The following is a 14611-nucleotide window of genomic DNA, read 5'->3' as shown; positions in this document are numbered from 1 at the left end:
GAAAGTTAAAGTCCTCTCAGGTACCTTAAGATTAGCACATAATATAAAGTCCTATTTCTTTCTTTGTTCACTGCCAATCTTTTCGAATGTGTTGTCTGTCTCATAGCCTCTACTTTTAGACCATACTCTCATTAGTTGTCTGAAATCTATCCTTTTCTCTGATTTCTTGCCTGAACCAGAACTCTTGAAGATCACCATGACCTCCTAATTGCCAAATCCAGTTGTTTTTTTTTCCAAGCCTTAGTTTCCTTGATCTGTGTGCAACATTCGATACTGTTTTGCACCTCTGAATGTGTGTATGTGCACGTGTGTGTGTGTGTGTGTGTGTGTGTGTTTAAGTCTAGTTCTTAGTCTTTAGCTTTTGTCATTCTATGAAATTTTCCTTGATGATTTTGTTTCCTACTTTGGTTCCACCTCAATGCAGAAGATGGTCAAATCTAAATCTGAAGCCTTTTCTCTCTCCACCAGACATTTTCCTGTGGTATCTTGAAATCTCAAATTCAGTGTATTTTAACCTGTCATTTTTCTTTCTTAAATTTGGTTCCTATCTCCTAAATTTCTTATTTATATTAATAATACTACCGTTGTTAGGGTTGTCTGGGCCTTATCTTAGAGTGACATTTAATACACCTTTTCTCTTGTTTTCCATAGCAGTGAGTTAACAAGTGTTCATGACTTTCTCCTTGCACTGCTTTTTTTTTCCTGCTCTGTCTTTCTGTAAATATTTACCTATTACTGTCCACCATGTGCTAAAAATTGTTTTCATATTTCTCTTCCTGTCCCTTCTATCTTAGTTTACCACTCCACATTTACACTGTTACAATGACTATCTCTGCTTTATTCTTTCTCTGCTAATCTATCTATTATACCCCATGCCAGATGACATTTCTTAAAAAAAAAAAAAGTGAATCCCATAATGTCATTCAGTAAACTATAGTGGCTCCCCACTATAAAGAGGATAAGGCAAAACTCTTAAGATTAATGGTACAATCCTTCCATGATTTGCCCCGTCTTGTCTTTGGAGTGTCAGTTCCCTCTTCTTTTCTATATAATCCTCTTTTTCCAAAGCAAGCTTCTTTTAACCCTCTAAAGTACCTTTTATTTGGGCTTTGCCTCTTGCAAATCATGGCAGTCAGAGTCTGCTTACCTGAAATGCCCTCCCCATTCCATTCCTCGGTGAAATGTGCACATCTTTCAAATCCTAGCTCACATTTCATTTCCAATGATATTATATCAGTACAGAGTGGCAGCATGAAAAGGCAGCATGATATATAGATGGAGAACCAAGAGATTTGAACACAGAGGATTTGCCTCTGCTAGTCATCATCTGGGTGACTTTGAACAAGTCACTTTGTCTGCCCAACCTTCTTTTCCTTATGTTTAAAAGATAGAGTATACTGTTCTGTTTACAAGGATGTTAAGATTAAAGAAAGATATGCAGACTCTCCAGGCATAGATGTGGCACCTAATCATTGTCTACAAATGTTTGTTGCATCTGAGTCTCCAAACCAAATTGCTATACCATTGTTTGCACAAGTCATTTTTCCCTCTGTGTATTTACTGCCCACTATGGTGAGCTATCTCTTTGTAATCTATCTCTTCTCTCTCTCTCTCTCTCTGTCTCTCTCCCTCTCCCTCTCCCTCTCTCCCTCTGTCTACTACTTGCAGAGTACTTTGGGCATAGCACGGGAACAGTGAATATTGACTTGTATATTGTTTCCACTGATGGTACAGAATTTAACTGTAACTATGTCTCTCCTTTTCCCCCAACCTCAGTCATCCCCCCCCCACTATCCCACATATCCTCCACACTGTCCCCACCCCCACCTCCCACATACACCTGTGATACTCAGATTCAAGCAATAATAGATCTAATTCTAGCCTCAGTTACTTCTGTCTCAGTTAATTCTATCTTTGACCTGCCTTGCCGTTTGGGTAGAATGGAAGGAGGAAAGTTCAAGGACAAGTTCTTTCCTTGTTCGTTGATAATGATGAATTAATTTACAAGTTGGAATCCCTTTTGTATCCTCTGGTATCCAGGAGTTGTTGCTATAGCCTTATATTGATTGTTAAAGGAAAGAATGTACTTTTTGCATGGGTGGACCTCTTATTGTAGGATGGAACTCTGGGCACTGGGTTATCTTCAACTGGCCTTTCAAATAGTGAGTGCATGATTATCAAGCAGGAAGCATTGAAATTAAAAGCACAAATCCTTACGTAATCCTGAGAAGTGATGGGGAGTTGCTGGAAGGCTGAGTGATTTGGTTCAGTTGTTGTGTATGGAAAAAATGATATGAGGTCTAGATTCCAGAACTATTTGGAGTTAAATGAAGGAGGATCTGTGTTTCCAAGGAACTGAGGCCAAGGTGTGATGATTATTTACAGGCGTGTTCATACCCTTCTTACAAGAAGCATTCATAGGCATAGTACTGGCCAAAAGCACATGAAGAGATCTGTGGTCTTTCTTCTCTTCTGCATCTAGAATTCTCCTCTAGGTTAAACAAAAACTAACCGAGCTTTCCACTGGGTAGATACTTGAAGGCTATCACAGGGGGAAGAAAAACACTCAAAAATTTCTCCTTTGATTTGGCAAAACAAAAGTTTTCAAAAAGTTCCTGAAAGAAGAGAAGAGAGATGGCAATGTGTTTGTCTGTACTCCCATAACACACATCACAGCTTTCTGTGTTCTATTTGCTTGTGATGAAATACATCAAACTAAATGTTGGCCTTACCTTAGATACAGGATAAAGACTTTGTAAAATTTCTGCACAGCTAAGCTCATGTGCAACATTGTACCTGGAAAGGAGACCTCAGAATGGAATGGTTTGGGCATAGCTAGTGGAAACATTTTTCCTGTTGTATTAGAAATAAACCAGTGCTCTTGATGGAAGGAAAAGGTACCGTGCTGTGGAACGTGCCCTCTGTGAGATGAGGCTCTGACCACTAATGACACTTGTGCTTTTCATTATGACAGAGGTGTTAACCACATCGTGCTGGCTGTGCTCCAGCCCAAGCCATTGCAGCCTCCTGCTTCTGCAGCCTTCTTCGTCTTCGCCTCAGTTGGCTGTAGAATTCTTTGCTTCCTGTCCTAAACTTTTGTGAGGTGTCATGGCTGTTAAACAGCTGCCATGTTGCAGGCCAGATGTCGCTGCACTTTAGTGCGCATGAAATGTTCCTCCTATAAAATATTAGATAGTTTAAAAATCTGTTTTGAAGGTTTGTAAAACACTTAGGATTCCTTCAGATAAGAAGGCTATTTGTATATTCTTAAATTGTGTGTGAAAAATGTGCCAAAGTATAAAATACAAAGGTTAGAAGTACTATACTTCCTCAGTCTTCTGATTGTGAAGGTAAGCTGCTGGCTATTTTGAGGGGAACTAGTAGATATGATCCAATTAGATTTTCAAAATCTATAACAAGATTTCTAATCAAAAGCCTTGAAATGTAGTTGTTGCACTGATTTAGGAGTGGGAAGAGTCTGTTTTGAGTGAAGTGGGGACTTTATTTAAGAACAAGGAACAAAAAGAAGGAATAATGCATACTTAGGTTATTTTAAAAATTGTTTTATTGAGGTATAATTTACGTAGAATAAAGTACAGAGATCTTACAATAACAGTTTTGTCAGTTTTCACAAATGCATACTCTTGTGTAACCCCATTTCTGTCAGTACCCAGTATATTTCCATCACCCCCAGAAAGCTTCCTTATGCCCCTCCAGGCTGTCCTTATCCTGCTGCACCCTCAAATAACCAGTGGTCTTATTTCTATCACTGCAGATTGAATCTGACTATTCTAGGATTTCATAGCAGTAGAATTATGCAGCATGTACTTTTTTGTGTCTGGCTTCTTTCACTTAGTGCAGCGTTTTTGAGATTTACTCATGTTGTTTTTTATATCAGTAATTTGCCCTCTTTTTTGTTGCTGAGTACTATTCCATTATGTGAATATACCACAGCTTCTTTATCTATTATCCTGTTGATGGACATCTGGGTTGTTGCCAGTCTTTGGTTGTTATGAATAAAGTTAATATGAACGTTTGTGTGCAAGGCTTTTTTTAGACATACATTTTCCTTTTTCTCATATAGATATATAGGAGTGGAATTCCTGAGTCATAGGGTAGATAGATATATGTTTAATATTTTAACAAACTGCCACACTATTTTTCAAAGTGGTTCTATCTACCACCTTACACTCCCACCAATAATATATGAGAAATTGTCTCACATCCTCTCCAACTTTAATTCTTTTTCATTTTACCAATTCTAGTGGGTATGGAGAAACATCTAATTTTTCTCAACTTATTTTCAAATAATTTTGGATTTACAGAAGTTTTGAAATGTACGAAAGTTTGGATTTGAAGGTTCTTAGAAACCCTTCACCTAATTTCCTTAAATGTTAACATCTTATATACCCTGGTACATTGATCAAAATAAGAGATTGTCAGTGTTACAATACTGTTAACTAATTCACAGTTTTTATAATTCACAGTTTTTACTTGGATTTCCTTAGTTTTCCACTAATGTCCCCCCCCCCCCCCGCCTTTTTTTGGTTCCAGGATCCAGTCTGGGATACAGTATTGCAATTAATATTATTATGGTTTTAATATGTACTTTCCTGGTGACCAGTGATAAGCATTTGTCATTGACCATTTGTAGGTTTTATTCTGTGCAGTGTCTGTCAAAGTGTTCTGCCTGGTTTTTCTTTGGGAGAGGGATTATTTGACTTTTTATCACTGATGTTTTTAGGAACTCCTTATTTGTTCTGGATATGGGTCCATTGTTCAATACATGTGTTGCAAATATTTTTTTTCAGTCTGTGGCTTGTCTGTTTTCTTTGTGGTGTCTTTTGATTAGTAGAAGTGAATATTTATCTTAAAGGGAAGTATTAATATTAGAGTTTCCATGGATCCAAAAGAGGACTCAGATTTAATAATTTTAAAATTAATCTGAAAAGAAGAACATAATTTTATTTTATTTTTTAATTTCTTATTTCTGTTTAATGTTTATTTTTGAGAGAGAGAGAGAGAGAGTGAGCACAAGCAGGGGAGGGGCAGAGAGAGAGAGAGAGGGAGACACAGAATCTGAAGCAGGCTCCAGGCTCTGAGCTGTCAGTACAGAGCCTGATGTGGGGCTCGAGCCCAAAACCTGTGAGATCATGACCTGAGCTGAAGTTGGATGCCCAACCAACTGAGCCAACCAGGTGCCCCAGAACATAATAATTTTAAAATTAATCTGAAAAGAAGAACATATAATGACTCTTCAAAGAGATAGGTTGAATTAAGTTTGTCCAGATATTGAAATATAAACCAGAAGGGGGATATATCAGAAATGAGCCTAACAATAATAATAGCAATAGTAATTGCTAATACTTGCTGGGTGCCAACTATGTAGTGGACTCTTTGTCTACTGCTTCGTAGGTGTTAACCTTATTTTATTTTCACAACAATCTTACGAGGTAGGATTATTAATCTCCATATTTAACTGTGAGGAACCCAACGTTAAAGAAGTTAAAAATTTGTTCAAATTATGGCTAGAAACAGTGAATTCAGGGTTTTAATCCAAAGAGTCTGACCCCAGAGCTTGTAGGCTTAATTTCTGCAGCATTCTGACAGAAACAAAGAAAATCAGTAAATATCAGAATATGTGGCTATAAGCATAAAAATTAAGAGCTATGGAATACTGTTTCATGATGGGGTTGCTGTGGCAAAAGGTGCATATTGATAATTTTCTGGAAAACACTATTTTATCCTTGGGCAAAACAGGTGCCCAGAGTACCATGTGTAATTGTTTTGTTCACCAAACTTCAAAGTGATAGAATTAGAAAGGTCAACTAAAATAACAGAAGAGAGGGAGAGGTGGTGGTGATCAGTATATTCAGGAATAAATATACAGGGTGTATCTTTGAAAAGTGAAGAAATCTTTCCCAGAATCCCCCCATATTAGACTTCCATTTTTATTTCAATGGCTATTCCCAAACCAATCACTGGTGAAGAAATTGGAATTACTATGATTAAGTAGTCAAGATCTACTTACCTAACGTTGGGAAGGAATCAGCTTCCCCTGATACATAGCTGTCAGGTTCCGAACAAAACTGAGACCCTTTTTATAAAGGAAGAACTGACATATGAAGCTGAGAGGGAGCATAACCAAAATGTCTAAGTACCCAGAGTATGGACAAAATGAGAATGGTTCTTAGTCACTGTATCCCAGGACTGTAGCATAAGGGGGCCATCATTAAAACTTCTTCCATTGATGGAAGCATGAATATAATAATAGGAAGAACTCTTTTATATAACTTATGGGACTTATTAACTGAAGAGGTAGTGAAGAATAAAAATAGAAATATATTCAGAAGAAAGGTTGCAAGGTTTAATGAATCGCAGTTATATGAGTTTTTTAAGGGAGCTAGCCTGTGACAGAGAGGGGACAGGGTCATTCCAAAACTTTGATGTCCAAGAGGACAACTATGTTCAATTTTAACAAATCCCACTGTAAAATTATAGGACATTCTATATGTCTGAACAACTTGTCTTTTCCAGAATATGACTATTGTATTTTTATGTGATTGTATATGCAGCCCTCTCTGGCTCTCCTCATCCTTTAAGACTCAGCTCAAAAGGTGGGTCTTTTGTGAAGCCTTACCCAGCATTTCCAGGCAGTTAGTCTCTGCTTTGTGTTCCTTGCAATTTCTTCTATTTTAGCACAAATTTCAGAGTTTAGGCAGTCTTATAGCCTAAATTTTTACTGCTGAATAACTGGGTGGCAAATCTTGAGGCAAATCTTGAGGTCAGAGAGATCAAAGAGAGCATAAGAATGTCTAATCCTCCCGTATACTCAGAACTAGAAAACTGGATATTGGTTAACTATAGCAATTCCTAATTCAACTATTATCCCTGTTGTAAACTAAGACTCCGAGAAGTTAAATAATTTGTCCAAAGTCAAACAGCTCTAAAGAAGGATAACCAGGATTTTAACCAGGATAGTATGGAGATTTTTTGACTCCTACATCACATCTTAATTTACTCCACACTTGGCTATCACCATTGAGAATACCTGTAAGGAAGAGGGATGTTATTCCTTCCCTTTAGCACTTTGGCTCTCCTTTACACACATTGTTCTACTCTTCCTTGTGAGTCCTTTCTTGTATAATAAGTTTTTCAACTGCAGGGCTTTTCTTATTCTTCATTATGTCCTCCACAGATCTAGCACAGTATTTTTCCATATTAGGTACTCAATGAAAATGAATTAATTGAATTATATCTTACTTTGCTTCAGTGATTCAACACAGAGCTGGGCTGTGGCTTGGAAATAAAACCATCATTGCCTCAGCTTCCCCTTAAATCTCCTCAGTAAATGATTGGCAGCAACATAATCTCATGCCTGTGTTCTGGAATACATTAACATTTTATATTTTAAAATGTCTTATTTTGGCCCTTTTAGAGAGTTATTACTGAAGAAGTTGTATTTAAAAAAAAAAGAAACCAGTTACTATGAAAAAACAACTATTTAAATTATAGAATAGTTCTAAGGAAGGTGGAAAGCTAAAGGGGAAAGGGACTATTCTAGTTCTCTAAAGCCCAAGGGAACACTAAACAATTTTATGTAGTAAAATATATTTTTGTCATTTTTCACATTTATTTTTAAAAAGTAACCTTCCTTTACATATGAGTCTATCCTGTATTTAGGAATATGCACTAATATATTATCTCTGTCTTTAAGAAAGTTAAAATCTGGTTGGGGAGGCAAGATAAAGTTAAACGAAACAATTGATAAAAGATGCAGTTGGTTTCTTTATACATGAGTGGAAAGAAGTCAGTGCTGTATGTCCTTAGAGAAATATTTGTAGAACCGATTAAATTAGAGGGTGAAGCCTGAATGGTCAGGGAGAGTTTTGGAGAGTGGAGTTGTCTGGGTGCAGCTTTAGTTCTGAAGCAGTTCATGCCTGCTTCAGAACTGCTCCCAAGCAGTTTTATGTGGCTAGAGAAAAATATGCCGCCTTCCTAACCAGGCTCACTTTAATTTCATGATTTCAGTCACTTGAAATAGGCCTTAGTCGTGTTCAACAGTCTTACTGTTTTTCTTGTCTATTTATTCTCCTTTTCTCCCCACTTTCTCTTCTCTCAAAACGTACAATACTTCTTTCTCCCTCTTTTATCCTTTACTTTCATTGGCATAAAAACATGGATCCTTGCAAACCTAAGTCAAAGCATGCAACTCCTCTGCTCAAAACTTGCCACTGGCTTCCTGTTTCTCAGAGCCACAGTTCTTATAGTGGCCTAGAAGGCCCTGTGGTCTGCCATCTGCCACCCAGCCCACCGTGGCTACTGCTTGCTCCCTCTCTCACCTTTCTCTTACCCTCGCATTTGTCACCCTCACTGACCTCCTTGCTCTTCCTCGAAAATGTAGAGTATGCTTTTATGTAAAGGTTTTTGCATTAGCTATTTTTCTGCTTATAAATTTCTTCCCTCAGATGACTGTGTGACTTGTCTCTCACTTCCTTCCAGTCTTTGTTCAAATGTCAGGGAGACATTTCCTGGCTATTTACGTAGAATACCAGTCCTCACTCTGACCTCAACACTCTCTAGCTCCCTTCTTCTGCCTTATTTCTCTCTATATTTTCTATTTTTTTGTTTATCCCTTTAGTGTCTGCCATTTCCCATTTGAATATAAGGGACTGTGTTTTGCTCTGTGTTGTATTCTCAGAGCCTACATGTTGTAGATGCTAAATTTTGAGTGAATGGGTGAATGAAATAGACATTTGAAAAATGGATATACATTTGATAGATAAAGGCTAGGAAAGTCATTCCGTGTTAGCAAATGGTATGAGGAAAAAAGTAGAGGTGGGAATATGGATGATCAATTGTAGAGATAGTATGACTGGGGCATTGGATTTGAGTTGAGAAACGGTAGGAAAGAATTTAGAAAGTTATGTTGGGGTATATTGTGAAAAGTTCTGAAGAACAAGCTAAGGTGTTTTATATGTATGTGTAGATAATGTGAAGTGATTGCATGTTTTAGAAGGATAGAGTATCTTTCCTATCACCAGAACAGAATCTTTTAAGCGTATCCATGGAAGCTTATAATCTCTTCAGTGTCCCTGTTGCTAGGGCCCCAGAACCTTGCTTTATTTTGGAATATAGATGAACAGATTTTAGTTAAATTTTGAGCTGAAAGACACATTTGACATGTTTTCTAAACTACCATGTTCCTATAAGTGCTTTTATGACAAGAACCATTGTTTAACATATTATCTGGCACCCAGTAGGAGCCAGTAAATATTGGTTGTAGGAATACTATTTGTTGAGTGGAAACAAGTCTCAAAGAGTTTGAGTGACTTACCTCAAGGTTACCCAACAGAGTGGTTCCCAACTCAAGTTTTTTGGCAACTGTTCTTCATGGTTTCTTTACAGCAAGTAATTCAAGTAGTTAGCCACATAATCCAGACTCTAGACTTAGAGTTTTTTGCCCTGAAATAATTAACTATTAAAATATAACAGTATTGGTTGAATTAAAGGTAAAAAAATTGAAAGATATTTTGGATTAAAATGGAATGGAATAGAATTGTAACTACAAGTTACCTATTCCTAATTTATTTTTTATTAGGATTATAATATTACCTGGAATGCATAGTGAATTTCCTTTACCATGATTTTGTCTTGGCCTTTGACTGATTGGTTATTGGCAACTCTGACATTGGCCACATCTGTTTTTAGATGCTTAAACACTCTTTCTCCCTGATTCTTGACTTTCTTTTATTCCTTCTTTTTAGGAATTAATAAGATTTATTTCCTTTGCTTTTAAATATCAGGTGTTCAATGACTACCCTAAAAACCGAGCCAGGAATTTATTTGCCTGTATGTGTGTGTTATAAGTGCTGGGAATCTATTGAGTTCACTGAGAAAACTTTCTCCATAGGGCATCCCAGCTGCCCCACCCAGGTCTCAGCTCTTTCATCTGTTTTTATTGTCGTTTTCTGGTTAACTTAAATATCTTGTAACTTGGCAACTTTACATCCATCTCTCCTCACTGCCCCAGGTTCTTTACAAGAGAGGGCACATTCCATATCAGTTGAAAGAGAGCTTTAGATGACATTATTCAGATCAATGGGAATTTTCTTTCTTTCTTTTTTTTTTAATGACAGGTGACCTTTTATCTCGTTACCTGAATTGCTAATGGGGGCCGCACCTTTTTCTTGAAAAATATTTTGAAATGTATATTGATCAAGATGAAACAAAACCTAATTTTTGAGGGGAAAAACAGAAGAGGCATTTTCTTGCAGTTATAAGTTAGAAGCAGTGATTTCAGATAAGTACAAAATTAATGAGGCCAGTGAGGAAGATGCTATTTAATCTAGGACTCACGTATTAGTTAAGGAGACATTAGGGAAAATAGAAAAGAATGTATGAATGCAAGGATAGGATTGACTTTTTAAAAAGAGCAGTAAGGAAGAAACAATAATAGTGGTAGACACAAGATATTCAAGAAGACAAACTGGTTTTAGATATATTAGTTGGGAGGGGAGAAGGATATAGGGGTAGAAATAGCCACTATGCAGGTGACAATAGTGAACAAGAAATTAAAAGAGATGTCAGGGGTGCTTAGGTGGCTCAGTCGGTTAAGTGTCCAACTTCAGCTCAGGTCATGATCTTGCAGTTTGTGAGTTCGAGCCCCATGATCTTGCAGTCTTCTTCTCTCTCTGCCTCTTCCCCACTTGCACTCTCTCTATCTCTTAAAAATTTTTTTCATGTTTATTTATTTTTGAGAGGGAGAGAGAGCATGAGCAGGGGAGGGACAGAGAGAGAGGGAGATAGAGAATCTGGAGCAGCCTCCAGGCTCCAAGTTGTCAGCACAAAGCCCGACGCAGGGGTCGAACTCACTAACCACGAGATCATGACCTGAGCTGAAGTAGGAAGCTCAACTGACTGAGCACCCAGGCACCCTCAAAATAAATAAACATTTAAAAAAATTTTTTTAAAGACGTCAGTATTGGAAATGGACTTTTAAACTTTCCGTAGTCGAGAGTTCTTTTACCTAAAGACTGTTTGTATCTCCTCATGGAACCAGAGGAATGAACATTTCTTGAACCCATCAGTAAGTTGAATACTATGCTATCCTTTCATATATGTTATTTCAATGACTCTCACACTAACCCTGTGAGGGTATAAGCCTCATTTTCCGGATGAGAATGTTAAGGGACTTGGTAGCATGTGGTAAAGCCAGAGTTGAACTCAGTATTTTGTTTCCCAAGTTCATGTTCTTCCCATTTACATCACACTGATTCAGACATCTAGGAAGAGGAACGCTGGATAGGAACTTTGGGAATAGGGATTAAGAAATACACAAGGATAGTAACTTGGGGATGAGAGGGCAGATGGTGAGCATGAAAGAGTTAAGTTGTTGAGGAAAACAGGGAGTAGCTTAGGCAGTGTGAGAATCTGATTATTTGACAAGTAATATGTTATGCAAAACCAGGTTATATAAATGTGGATTTGATTGCACATGAGATCTTCTTTCAATTGTCCGATGGTTGGACAATTTCTCAATATTTCATATACTTAGTACATTGGAAAGTTGCCACCTAAAATAAACATATTACTATCTTGGCTAATGATTTCATGAAGGATAGCTACTGAAATTGTCAGAATTTGGAGAGGTTCTAATTATAATATCCTACTCCAAATTCGTAGTCAAACCACAGCAGAGATTAAACCATAGGGGAAAAACATTTTGACTTGTCAGCCAAAATATATAGTTACTAGACAAAAATATTGTCTTCACTGTTTATTTAATACTAGACATTGGGCTGTACAATAATGTTGGGTTCATCTGTATGGAATTTCCAATATCCATCATTTTAACAGAGGAATAAAAAATAATAACAATGATCTACTGACATTACTAAATCTTTATGATGTGCTGACTGCTTACCATTGATTATCTCATTTAATTTTTCAAGCAAGCTATGTGATACTATTTCCTCTTTTTAGAGATGAGGCTAAGAAGTGTTGAGTTGTCCATAGGCATATAGGTCAGAATGTAACAGATATTTGAACCAAGATCTCTGACTGTAAATGCCCGACCTTTCAGTAGGCTGAGTTGGTTTCGTGTGGAGAACTATCAAAATGAAGACACTTGTAGTAATAATTACCTGTCTGTGGTATTCATCTGATATGGAATGTGTTACATTTTAATTAAGCCATGCAAAAATGAGTATCTTGCCTCTTTCTTCAAGTTTAGAATAATTTTCTTTATTCCGAGGGCAATCCAGTGTGGCTTTCTCTTTTTTTCTTTGCCTTGTAAATTCCTTCTGTAGACATTTCTCCTTTTGTTGCTTCAATAGTCTTTTGGAAAATAGAGATGATGTTTGAAAAGTGTATCAATAAAAAAGGATTTCTTTCTTTATATTTGTTTCTTTTTTAAATAAACTACTGTAGTAGTTATGTTCTACTAGCTGAGAAGGATGTAACATCTTCCTGACCCTGGGTAATGTGACTGCAAATTTCTTTGGCTTTCAGCCTCACAATGATGCTGTCTTCTATGCTTTCTTTCCTTTCCTTTCCTTTCCTTTCCTTTCCTTTCCTTTCCTTTCCTTTCCTTTCCTTTTTTCTTTTCTTTCTTTTCTTTTCTTTTCTTTTCTTTTCTTTTCTTTTCTTTTCTTTTTAACTGATCATATCATGAATCCACAAATTTAGCTGCTTTTCCATTTTTTCCATAGCTTTGCCACATACAATAGATATTATTTTAGCTCTATTTGGAGTGGGTCCCTTTTCTGGAGGTACTCTGTTATTGATTCACTATCACTGAACTCAAGGCCAGCAGCACCAGAACTCATGCCTGAAGGAAGCTCATCTACTACACCTATTTCCTCTGAAAGGCACATCACAGAGTTCTTGCACTTCGGAACACTAAAGAGCACTTAAGCACTATGCTTGGGAGCCATCTTAAATGGTAAAATCATCAATAAAAGGCACAATAATGTGAAAATGTAGCATAAAATAGGCTAGGAAAAGTACACTTGCTTACAGTTTAAAAGCTGATCATCTTGTTTGGCCTCCATTGGGAACATGGGAGTCGGACATCCATTTTTTTGTGGTTTTGCACTTGTTTGCAAATGACCACAAGAGCAACATGAGTATCGCCTTTAGGGATACAAATACATTTTTTAGCAAGTGGACAAATTTGTACATACAGAATTGGCAAAAATAAGAGTCAGTTGAAAAGTCACAGACATCTCTACATTCAATTTTTAGGACTTTTAAAATGTTTGAATGAATTAAGAAGAGCAGGTAACATCATAAAAGTTACCACATACTGTATTACTGTCTATTTCTCAGAGTAGACTTATAAAGGAAAACTTTGAATTTATTATCAGGTTACTATTAGAAGCCAAAGTAAATAACATGATTATTTTCAAATCACAGAACAAGTCAGTGGTTAGTCAAAGTGCAACTTTGGTAAAATAGCACCGGATTGCCAGGTTATTTTTGCCACTTTTGTTGGTACTACCCTACACCTCTTTTTTGTTTGTCTTTTGAGGGCCTACTGATGGAAGATGACTTCTTTGAGACTGTATAGCGTCTCCTTTATCTTTTACACCTGCTCAGAGGTACATGTTTATTTAACAAATACTTACCGAATGCTTTATCTAGCAATATTTTCAATTTTTAACATTCATGTAATATGATGTAGTGGTTACAACCTGAGGCTTTTAAGCCTGGTTCAAAGGCTGGCTCTACCTTTTACTAGCTGTGTAGATTGGAGCATGATATTTATTGTCCCTAAATCTATTTCTCTTTTTTTAAATTTTTTTTAATGTTTATTTATTTTTGAAGGAGAGACAGTGTGGGGGCGGGGGGGTGGCAGAGAGGGAGGGAGACACAGAATCCTAAGCAGGCTCCAGGCTCTGAGCTGTCAGCACAGAGCCTGACATGGGGCCTGAACCCATGAACCGGAAGATCATGGCCTGAGCCGAAGTTGGTCGCTCAACCGACTGAGCCACCCAGGCGCCCCGTGTTTCTCTTTTTATAAAATTGGTGAAATAATAATATATTATTTCATGTATGCTGTAAATATTTGAAATATATATTCACAAATATGAAAATTTAAGAAACCTGCATTTCACATATATTATAAATAATTAATATATCATTTATATAGATAAAATAATTATTGTGTTGTGAGAATTAAATGAGATAATTTGTATAAAATCATAGCACAACAGCATGAGGAATATGGTCAGTGATACTGTAATAGTGATGTATGGGGACAGATGGTAGCTTCACTTGTGAAAATAACATAATGTATAAACTTGTTGAATTACTTACATTGTACACCTGAAACTACTGTAACATTGTGTGTCAACTGTACTCAAAAATTTTTTTTAAATACCTACCACAATGCTAGGTACATATAAGCATTTTATGAAACATGTATTATTACAAAGAACCTATTTTAAATGAGAACACAACAGTTCTCTAAGGCATATGGTATTTATCTCTCCTCTGCTATTTTATTTTATGTTTTATAATGAAGTCTCAGAGAGGTTAAGTGACTTCCTTCCAGACTCTACCACCTTTAAGTTGGGTTAGCTTTCCCTCCTGTGAATTTACAATG

At 36.8% G+C, this 14611-nt stretch overlaps 1 protein-coding gene across 2 annotated transcripts in view; it reads left to right on the top strand.

Moving 5' to 3' along the window:
• The window catches only part of HPSE2 (heparanase 2 (inactive)), a 660017-nt gene that overhangs the window by 159908 nt on the left and 485498 nt on the right, over nt 1–14611 (top strand). The window lies entirely within an intron of this gene.

Source organism: Acinonyx jubatus, chromosome D2 (assembly GCF_027475565.1).
Source record: "Acinonyx jubatus isolate Ajub_Pintada_27869175 chromosome D2, VMU_Ajub_asm_v1.0, whole genome shotgun sequence".
Classification (NCBI taxonomy): domain Eukaryota; kingdom Metazoa; phylum Chordata; class Mammalia; order Carnivora; family Felidae; genus Acinonyx; species Acinonyx jubatus.
The sequence above is the reverse complement of the archived record's forward strand: the minus strand, read 5'-3'. Positions and strand labels throughout refer to the sequence as shown.